Genomic DNA, 11,389 nt, shown 5'->3' with positions numbered 1-11,389 from the left:
AATTTTCGTTAGATTTCAAATCCTGAGAATGATTCTCTTTGGCTATATGCTCTGTTCTCTGGATCCCAAGGAGTAGCCCCATGCTCTGGCCTATGGTAGCAGCCCACTGCCCCCCTTCAGCACTCAGAGATGGCACTGCCCTCTCAACTGTGAAGGTGTTGGTTGCCTTACCTCTTTGCCCATGGAAACAACTGGAGCCCTGCCCTCTGGATCTGCAGAGGCAGACATGACTTTATCCTCTCAACTGTTTCCTTCTTGTAGACTTTTGGAAGTCTGATAGCCTTCCTGCATTTTGTTCTGTCTCTGTATACTTCAGTCCAAGCTGGCAGTGTTTCTGTTGATATATCCTTCTCAAAACCTTTGTTGGTCTCCCACGGATGTAAAGTCAAAAGGATGCACACCATCTCTATGCTGGCTTCTGCTGAGATGTTTGATTAAAGTCAAATCGCACATGATTAATATCTTCAGCAAAAGATTTTCTGGTAGTATTCTTAGTGTTCTCTCCAGAGCATGCCTTAGTATCTTTCGTAATATGGATAGGCTGAGAATTTTCCAAACCACTTAGCTCTGGTTCTTTTTTACATAATAGTCCCTTCCTCAATTCATCTCTTTCCTTTTACATTTTACTATAAGTAGCAAAGAGATATTGGGCTGTACCATGCCCACTTCTTGGAAATATCCTCAGCTAAATATCAAAGTTCATTGTTTAAAAGTTATACTTTCCGCCCAACATTAGAACACAGTTCAGCCAAGTTGTCTGCCACTTATAACAAGGATCACCTTTCCTCCAATTTCCAATAAGGTATTCCTCATTTCCATCTGAGATCTCACCAGAAGCACCTTTAAACTCCATATTTCTACCAAAAATCTCAAGACTATGTAGGCTTTCTCTAATACACTTTTCAAAAGTCTTTCAGCCTCAATACATTACCCAATTCCACTGCCACATTTTGAGATATCTTATAGCAACATATCCACTTCTGATACCAAAATTTGTATTACTTTCTCAGACCTGCTATAACAAAGTACCCACTTCTTTTTATTTTAGCTTCTTACAGTGGGATGTTAGATTATAAATTTGAAATCTTTCTTCTTTAATATATCTTTTTACATTATAAATTTCCCTGTAAGCACTGTGTTAGCTGCATTCCACAAGCTCTGGAACATTGTGTTTGTGTTTTCATTTATAGAAGAGTATTTTCTAATTTATCTTCTTTGATCCATTGACTATAAGAGTATTTGTTTAATGTTCCCATATTTGTGAATTTCCAAAATTTCCTTCTGTTATTGACTTCTAATTTCATTTCATTTTGCTTAGAGAATATAATTTGTATGATTATAATCCATTTAATTGTACTGAGACTTGTTTTATGTTTTAGTGTATGGGCTACCTTGAGGAATGACTCCTGTGAACTTGAAAATAATATATATATCTGAAATTGTTGTGCTTGTCAGTTTTTTCAGGTAGGTACAACAAAACACCACACACTTGGTAGCTTATAAACAACAGAAATTTATTGCTCACAGTTCTGGAGGCTAGGAAGTCCAAGATCAAGGCTCCAGCATGTTTGAATTTTGATGAGAGCTCATTTTTGGTTCATAGCATGCTCCTTCTTGCTGTGTCCTCACATGGTGGGAGTGCTAAGGATCCCTGTGGGTTTCTTTTATAAGGTACTAATCTCATTCATGAAGGTTATACCCTCAAGATTTAAGCATTTCCTAAAGGTCCCACTCCAAGTACCTTCATCTTTTGGGCTTATAATTTAAGCATATGAATTTAGGGGGAACAGAAACATTCAGATCATAGCAGTGCTCTATAAATATTTACTCAGTCTAGTTGGTTTATTGTGTCTCTTACATATCCTATTACCTTGTTGATCTTCTGTCTCGTTTTGTTATCCATTATTGAAAGTGAAGTATTAAAGCCTTCAACTTTTGATGTTCTTTCCATAATGATATATAGTTCTCATATTTTTTATAGTCCATCATGCATGGATTACTTTAGTTCTTTCAATATATTTAAAATACAGAAAGAGAGAACACATGCATTTGGGAAATAAGAAATGATACTTAGAAAGTTAAGTCTTTTGCTGTTGTATTCCTGACTTTTTGAGATAAAAATCAGAATGGGCAACAAATACTGTTTTCAATAAATTCTGTATCTTGGCTTTATTAAGGACAATTTCTAGTGATTGTTTATTTTTTCCTGTGTATGGGCCATACTTTCTTGTTTCTTTGTGTGTCTTATACTTGTTTTGTTGAAAACTGAAGGTTTTAAATAATAAAATGTGACTATTCTGGATATCAGATTTTCCTCCCTTCCCATAAGCTGCTATTGCTGTTTATTGTTGTTTCTATTCTTGTTCATACTGTTTATTTGCTTAGTGACTTTGCTGATCTAACTTTGTAAAGTCTGTATACTTTGTCTTCTGTGGCCACTGTAGTTTCTGCTCAGATAGCTTAGTGTCAGTTAATGATCGCCAGATATTTCCCTAAATGCCTAGAATGAATAAGTCCCCCAGACTATTTGCCAAGGGGCTCTGTGTTCATGTTGGGACATACCTTCAATGCTCAGGTAGGCAGTTTACAACTCTGCCTTCTTGCTTGTGCAGAGCTTCAAGGTCAGCAGAGGTGAGGACTTAGGGCCTTCTCAGGTATTTCTTGAGCTTGCGCCTAGATCTTTGCATGTTCATGGACTATTAGATTCTCAGGAATATGTCAGAACTTTACAAAGCTTTTACGGCCATCTCATTTCTCAGATTTCTCTCTCTCTCTTTTTTTTTTTTTTTTTGTCAGTTTTTTTTGTTGCTCCTGCAACGTTAAACAATTGCCACTGACTGCTTTTGACAATTATCCTGGGAGAAAAAGGTGTTCACATTAGGTGGGCTCTACATCAGGTCAAGTAAAGAACACTCTTGCAGATGGAGTTTTCTGGGGAAATTCTGAATAAGTCAAATAATGACACTTCTCTAGGAATGGAGCTTTGTAGGAGCCTCAACCCAGTGTTTTAGAGGAGCTTCAACTCGGTTCTGCCCGATGGGCTTTTAAGCTGCTGGTTTTTACTGTAATTATGGAGGTATTAGTTTTCAAGGGTACCACTGAGTCAGGTAGTGGAGGATGGGGATAGAGAAAGTTAAAACACCATAATGCTTGTTATTCTTACTGAGGCACAGCCTTTTTTCTTCTGGATTAAGTGTTTTATGAATTGTTGCAAGTATTTGATTAATTTCCAGATTTGTCAAAAAGTTGATATTCACAATGTTTGCCAGTGTTCTCTTTGATTTTATGAAGTAGAGAAGTTGTGAAAGTCCTTACTCCACCATTGTAACTGACGTTTTCTTCCTACCATGTTCTTTTGAATTACTATTCAATGATGTTGCCAGCATTTTCTTTTAGATGCTGAAAGAAAAGTGGGGAGTTGTTCACAATGCTGTGAAAGTCATATTTTAAAATATCTCCTTCATTTAGTAAATATGTAATTGGATATATCATCTCATGGACTAAGCATTCATATTTAAGAAAGAAAAGGAATGGCCTTATCTGTACAGAAATGATATAGGTAAAGGTGGAATGTGCTTGAATGCTTGTCAGGACATGTTATGGCCTAGATATGTTTATGTCTTCTAAAAATGTGTAGAAATATTATCTTGCAAAATAAAAATTTAAAAAAAATCTTTTTTAAAGGAAAGTTTTGTTTGCATTAAGATGATAACTTGAAAGCATTAACCTGAGTTTTTGTATCTATAATTTATTGTACTGTAAAATGAATATTCCATGTGCGTCTGTTTTAGAAACTGCATTATAAATATAACATGGTTTTCAAATATATCATGATTAAGAATATTTTTAGTATTAAACCAGAGATTAGTTTAGATGCTATCCTTCGTGGTGGAAGGATCTTGCCATGGGTGTGCACACCACAGTAGAGACTGGTGACAAAGGTCAAGCTGGTGGTATACAGGTGCACAGCTAGGGAGGCTAGACCCAAGTGTGCACATAGTGGTGGCAGTCAGCCATGAGGTTTCAGGCTGGCATCTCGCACCCATGTTGCCACAGAAGCCTGGGCTGGTGGCCTGTGTGAATCCCTGGTTCTGATGGAGGTGGCAAAGAGGGAGTGGGGAGGGAACTGGGTAGCTGGTGTTTGTGAACATGAATACATCTAGGACAAAGCATGGTGAAATCTGCATGGGGTCCACTATGGCTGTGCTGACCATTGGTTTCTTCAGTGGCAAAAGCTACTAAGATCTCCTGCAGAGCTCATCACTGGGAACCACAGCTGCTGCTGCTGCATGGCTGATACCGGTAGCCCCTGCTCTTTTTTGTTCCTAGCCATCTCTATATATCAGAGATTTGCTGGTCTCTGGGTGGGGTGAAATCAAAGCAGGTCCTTTTTTTGGTGCCCCAAAAGAGTGGGGAAGCTGGTCACTCACTCCACTCTCTCTTTCCAGTCAGAGGAACTCTTTCTAGGTGGGGAGTTTCCTCTCAGCACTGAGCAGTGCTGGCCTGGGGAATGATGATGATGCCGGCAAAATGAAGCTGTTCTTCCTTCACTTTTTTCCAGGTTATTCTCAGGTTTTTTGTTCTAGTATGCTGCTGAAGTTTCTTAAGTAGACCCCTGCGTTCTTCCAGAGCTGTTTGTTTTTTTCCCATAAATAACTGTCAAATTGTCCATCTTTGTCGTGGAACAGAGGCTGGCATCTCCTACTTTGCCATCTTCGTGATGTCACTCTTTATTCAATTTAAATTGAGTACATTTTTTGCTTGGAAGGCATTTATAGAATTCTACTAGATTTTTCTCTAGATATTTTTATTTTAACATGCCATAATATTTCAGATTAATCATTTCCAATTGAAGGTTAGGTGGAAGCTACCCAATTTCATGGTTAAATTGATTTTGAAATATAGAAATTTTTTTTTTCACTTGGTGTGAGGTTTGAAACAAACTGTTGGAACTATAGCTTAAGCTTAGAAATTTGTAGATTGAGTACTGAAAATTTGTGTGATAGTGATAATTTTACTTCCTGTTTTAACTCTTGTCAGCATGGGAAGGTTACAAGTCTGTTGACATTACTTGTATTTCAAACAACATTAGTTTTTATGGAAATGACTTTAAACCAATATAAGTTCCGTATATAAGCTATCTCTCACCTTGAAAGTTTAGATGGATTCACTAAGAAGTATTATCATCTGCAACAGAAGCTAGTTTCTAAAGCCAGTCAGTGTTTAACAATAATGATTGAAGGTAGTTCTTCTCATTCAAAAAAATTCAATTTGGGTCCTGCCATCAAAAATCACAATAAAACTTCACCACTGGTAAACCATCAACCTGCTATGTGGTAAAGCCAAGTTAGGATATTCAACTCCTATTTCTTATGAAAATTCATGAAATGACAATGTTAAATCCACTAGAGCAGACGACGTTCACCATTGATACTACTGATTCAACAGGCTAAAGTATTTTCCACATAGTACGTGCTGATGAATAATATAATAAATAAACATACCTTTAAACAACTTACACTTTCACAAGCTTTGTAAATCTGTCCAAATGAGTCTTTTTATGCTTCACCCATACTTTTACCACCATGAGTTACAGCACATCATAGCAGATTTCACTTCAGGTTTTAATGAATTAGTATTTTCTCAACTTCTTTGAAAATATTCTTACCTGTGGTTATTCCATGCAGGCTATTCATAAAGGCTAATTCTTCAATCACTTCAAACTCAGTATTGACTCCTGGAAAAAAGTAAAATTTGTTAACTCATCAATAGTCAAGGAGAACAATTCAAAATCATCCAGCTTATTTTTAATTGACTACTGATTTGCTCCTAATATCCACAACTCTTCAATTTTTTTTTCACAGAAAGGCAAATAGTTTTTAACAATTTTGTTTCTCTCTGGACACATTTCTTTTGCTGTTGTAATCAAAGATGGTATAATTAACCCACAATGGGTAAACCATTTTCTTTGCTTGGCTAACAAATGAGTCACTCAGGCACTTTAGTTGTGGTCTTATTTTTATTTTTGTGAAGCAGTTCTGCTGTGATAAGATATTGTTTCAAATTTTCTAATTTTTCTGAACATTGCTTTCCAATATCCAACAATAGGGATATTGTCATGAGTGCTTAGTTTGCTAAAGTCAATGTATAATGAATTCTTTTAGAATAGCTGTAATGCCATTGCATAATAAACACAATTCTTTGACTTCTAATTCAATAACAAAATAATCCACACTATTGTGCCTTTAAATCACAACATTATTTTTTCTTCTTATTGTTATTTTGACATTGTTTATTATGCACTAGTTATAAAAAGATAAATAAAATATCTTGATATTTTTTGCCCTATTTGAGTGCCATATATGAGGCACCAAAACACTGTCAGTTATAACTGCATCGCTCAAGTTGTAGTGTGCCAAGCAGCAGGGCAACGTGATGACAGAACCACATCTGGTCTCTGTTACAACTCTGCCACCATAGCAGGAAAACAGACATGGAGAATACATCTGAGCATAGCTGTATCCACATATGGTCTCTGTTACAACCACTCAACTCTGCCACTATAGTAGGAAAACAGGCGTGGAGAATACATAATGAGCACAGCGGTACTGTAATAAAACTTTATTTGTGGACATTTATATTTGAATTTAGCATAACTTTCATGGCTGAGGAAATATTGTACATCTCTGATTTTTTTTTTTCTTTTTGGCTATTTAAAAGTAGCTCACGGGCCAAACAAAGATGGGCCAGATTGACCCCCAGTCTAGTTTGCAGATCTCTGGTTCAGAGTATGGATTTTGCTGTTGGTACTCTTGTCTCCACTTTCTTGAGCAGCCAAATTCTTGAATAATATATATAACCTTCAGTTTCCTCATTGATAAAATTGGGATAATAGTAATAACTCTGTCATAGGGCCATTGATAAAAAACAAATAAGTTTATATTTGTAAGATGCTCAGCCTGGTGCCAGGTATATAATAACATATGTTGATAGTAATCATTAATTTTGGTTTCTATTTCTGTTGGCTATGGACTTAGGGGTTAATTTAGTGGGTTTATTATCAATTAGCCCAGGCACAAAGACGTTTTTATTCTGAGAGACCTTCTAGAAAAATGCAATGCCAAATATTTAAACCTCAATTATTATTTCATGCCTGTTAGTTAACATACTTGCCTAGTTAATCATACTTGCCTAAAGTTGATGAAAGTACAGCATATGAGGACACATTTGTGGGCAATGTATGATTGTTTCACTTTGTTATTTATATCAAGAATCTACAGGGTGGGAAGTCTAGAGGGGTCCATCTTTTCCACCCACAGGGACGACCTGGTTATATCAGGGGACACCCCCCCTCTATGACGCCCAGAGATGGTCTTTAGCTAAGACCATCTCAATACTTTTAGCAATTATATATAAATAAATTCAATAGACGAATTCACAATTGTTACTCTAAGAGCCTCAAGTTGTATATATTCACTGTGTAAAGTAGTTTGTCAGCCAACTAGTTACTGCAGTACACTTATTTTGAAATGTCTAGCAAGTCTTGCGTGGAAAAGAAATGTAGATGGATTTGATTTATTGTTTTCTATACAGAACAATAAAGCCTGGAAAGGGGGTTTTGAGTCCTTATTTATTGGTATAAATTGTCACAGAAGCAGGTGCCATCCCTGGCTTGATCATTTGGAATATGTTTATACATTCAGCTCAATTACAGTTGGAGGGAGAGTAAGTTGGTCTCCAAAACTTGTGACCCCTACAGGGTAACCTTGGAGAGCTGTAACGATAGCGTGTCACACTCTGCTCTTCAGTCCCAACCTATCTCAAGTAAATACAAGATGTAGATAAAAGCAATGTCTTTGATATGGAAATTTTTCTTTAATACACATCTTGGAGTTCCAACTTCTAAACACATTGTGCCTTTCCTGTATAGAAAGCTAAAAATTTTAGCAGACACTATCTTCAACTAATATGAGAATTTCTAGAGCAGCCAAAATAGAAACATCCACACTTTACAATATACTGTAGTATTCAGCAAGACTACATGAAACGCACAAAAGGGCAGATTTGCTTTGTTAAATCCAGTTTATTTCATGTCTACTTAACACTAGTCCAATATAGCTCTGCCAATAATAATAATTTGAATGCAATTATAATTGCCCATCCTTCATTACCTGAGCCCTATTGTAATTTGTTTATAATCAGTTTACAGCAAGTTGATTGTTCCCCCTCCCTTTCAAATGTAGGGATAGAGATGGTTGAAAGAAAATTTGCCTATACAACTAAATTGCAGAGCTCAGTCCATCACAGCATCCAGGGAAACATAAGGATGTTAAACATAAATGCACATTACAATAGCTCATGTCCAGCCTAAATTGGCGCATTTACTTTCAATTGCATTTGATTATTCAAATGATGTTATTACCATGATCATAACTGTTTTAATTTGCCAGCATGGATAAATGGCTTCCCTTAAAAAAACAACCGTGGCTGCAAATATGAAGTGAAGATGATAATTTGCTCTGAGCACCTATTCGGAGGGCAATTAATCAGGCAAGTATCCTGTTCAAGAAGCTTGAAGCAGTGTGTTAGGCAGAGCCTGGATACTTACCACCAGGGAAGAAGATGTGGAAAGAATATTGAACTTGAAAACGAGCTCTGCCACTGAGTTCTTGCATGATATTGGACAAGTCACTCCACCCCTGTGCAGTTTTTATGACATGCGTTTCTTTTTAATGCTGCCATGAGTTTGCTTAAGTTGTCTCCTCTGCTGGGAATACCCGCCTCCCTTTTACCCAAAACCCACTTGGTTCTCTTTTGTCTGGTCTTCATGTTTATTATTTATTTCAACTTCTGTATTCTTTAATTCTTATTAAACCTGATTCTCTTTTATGTTTCATTATCTCCCCTAAACTCCTAATATTTTTACCTATATAGTCATCATTTTCAGTGTACTTTTAACTAACTTATCAAAGCCTTATTTTAAAGGCTTTGCTAATTTCAACGTTTGAGCAATTGCGAATCTCTTACTTTAAAGTATTATTCCTCTTCACTGTGGCTGGTATTTTCTGTTTCCTTCTCATGTCCAGTATTTTTTAAATTTATTTGAGACATTGTGGGTGATATATCAGAGAAACTGGTTTCTGCAATCCTCCTCTGAAGACAAATGCTATTGTTTGTCTATTGCCAGTTAAGTCGCTAACACATCAAACTGAGCTTATAGAGCAGAGGTCAGCAAACTACAGCCCTGGGCCAAATCTGGACAACTATCTGTTTTTATAAATAAAGTTTTATTGGACCACAGCTACACCTATTTGTTTAGGTATTATCTATGGCTACTTTTTGGCTAGAATAGCGAGGTGAGTCATTGCTATGAAGACTGAATGAACTACAAAACCTATAATATTTTATATCTGTCCCTTTACAGAGAGCTTTTTTTTTTACCAATTCCTGTTCTAGGAAATAAGCCTGACATGTGTATTTAAAAAAATACATATACATTCCCAGATGATTTTAATGTATATCCTTTTATAGAAAACACTGCATTAACATATCTATAAGATCCCTTACATTTCTGAGATTCTTTAATTGTAGATATCAGTGTAGATGTCGGATTATAAATTCATGAAAAAGAGCACGCAATTTTAATCTCAGAATAATGACACAAAATCTCCAGTCTCCTATTGGTTAACTCATACTGATATTGTTACTCTATTTTAAATATAAAAACAAAACAAAACAAAAAGGTCCTTTGGGAATCCATGGATGCAAGAAAACCATCTCAAAAATATTTCAATGTAGCTATGGTCTAAGATTCAGAGCATATTTATCATATTTCAATTTTTTTGGTTTGATTTGCTTTGTTTTGATTTTGTTTCTTTTGCTTCTTCCCAAACTAGCTGTTGTCTACATGGCTAGGAATATAGCACTTGGCCATTTGGAGGCAAAGAGATACTACAACCAGAGAACGCACTCAACATAATTTACTTTGGAACAATACACTGGAATGTTCAGATGTCAATTTCAGGGATTGGGGACATAAGTGAGATGGGAAATACTCATTAATCAAGCCTAAGCTGCCTGTTTCTCAAAGGACACAGAATCAATATAGGTCAAATTTTCTATTTCTTCAAAGCCTATCTCACTAAGCACCTTGAAAGAGACGTTATGGGCAGTTTTCCTATAGATTTACTGTTTGGCATGCAAGAATATCAACCTCTTTACATGTTGCGCAGAGAGAACTTTAAATTGTGAAACAGGTATGCCTGATTGAAGGGTAAAATCAATCAAACACCAGTTCTGTTCTATGGGAATGCATTCTGTAATAATATAGTGATGTGGGCGGGTGAATTTTGAATTTTCATGTTGTAAATGTTGATTTTAGAAAGAATGATCCCATCACTTTCTACCCCTAAAACAGATACATAAACAAATAGAAAGAATGCCTTTTACCAACACAAAAGTTAAAATAATCAGGTAAAAATAATTTGAAATATATATGAAAGAAAAGAGTTATTGTACTAAATACACAAAGAGCTCCTACTATCAATAAGGAAATAAATATTATAAATTAATAGATTAATATCCAAAATATATGAAAAGCAAATACATTTAATACTAGTTTTCACTAATGATACATGTTAATTTAAATGCCCACATTTATTATTAACATGTTCTATTAGAAAAAAATATCGCTGAAATATCGCTATTGAATTTTTCCCTAAAGATATATACATATTGGAAGCAATAGTACTCAGTGCTATAAAGAAATGAGTTATCAAGCTATGAAAACACATGGACAATTTCCAGATCCTCTATTTTCATATGCATTCTTTTCTGAAAATTGATCTTCCTTTTGGGAACTCTTGTGAGATGAAAGCACAGGGTTTCCCTTCCTATTTCTTCTCTCATAATCCTCATTTTCCTACTTCTTGCCCATCCTGGATCTAACTCTGGCACATCACCCTGGGCATACAAACTTTTAAGCTATCAACAAAGGGTTGATTCAAAGATATTGGTGTTGTGCTATGTGCCTCTTCCAGGACCTGTGTAATAAACTTCTTTATTTCAATTAAAAAAAAAAAAAAGAAAAGACATGGAGGAAACTTAAATGCATATTATTAAATGAAAGAAGGCAATCTGAAAAGACTATATACTATGATACCAACTATATGACATTCTGGAAAGGGCAAAGCTATGGAGACAGTAAAAAGATGAATGTTTGCTGGCTAGAGGCAGGGGGAGAAATGAATGGGCAGAGCACAGAGGATTCTGAGGGCAGTGAAAAACACTGTGATATTATAAGATGGCTGTAGGCCACTATACATTTACCCAAACCCATAGAAGGTACAACACCAAGAGTGAATCCTAAGGTAAGCTATGAACTTCAGGT

The 11,389-nt window shown here is 35.8% G+C and overlaps 1 long non-coding RNA gene across 1 annotated transcript in view; it reads right to left on the bottom strand.

Moving 5' to 3' along the window:
* Nucleotides 1-386: 386 nt before the first annotated feature.
* Nucleotides 387-11,389, bottom strand: part of LOC133093577 (uncharacterized) — a 136,450-nt gene continuing 125,447 nt past the window's right edge. Inside the window, exons 2-3 of the long non-coding RNA XR_009701293.1 lie at nucleotides 5,669-5,737; nucleotides 387-418 (exon numbers count right to left, since the gene is read on the bottom strand). This is a non-coding gene — a long non-coding RNA (uncharacterized LOC133093577). The remainder of the gene's footprint in view (nucleotides 419-5,668; nucleotides 5,738-11,389) is intronic.

Source organism: Eubalaena glacialis, chromosome 1 (assembly GCF_028564815.1).
Source record: "Eubalaena glacialis isolate mEubGla1 chromosome 1, mEubGla1.1.hap2.+ XY, whole genome shotgun sequence".
Lineage (NCBI taxonomy): Eukaryota > Metazoa > Chordata > Mammalia > Artiodactyla > Balaenidae > Eubalaena > Eubalaena glacialis.
This window is presented reverse-complemented; position numbering and strand designations above follow the sequence as displayed.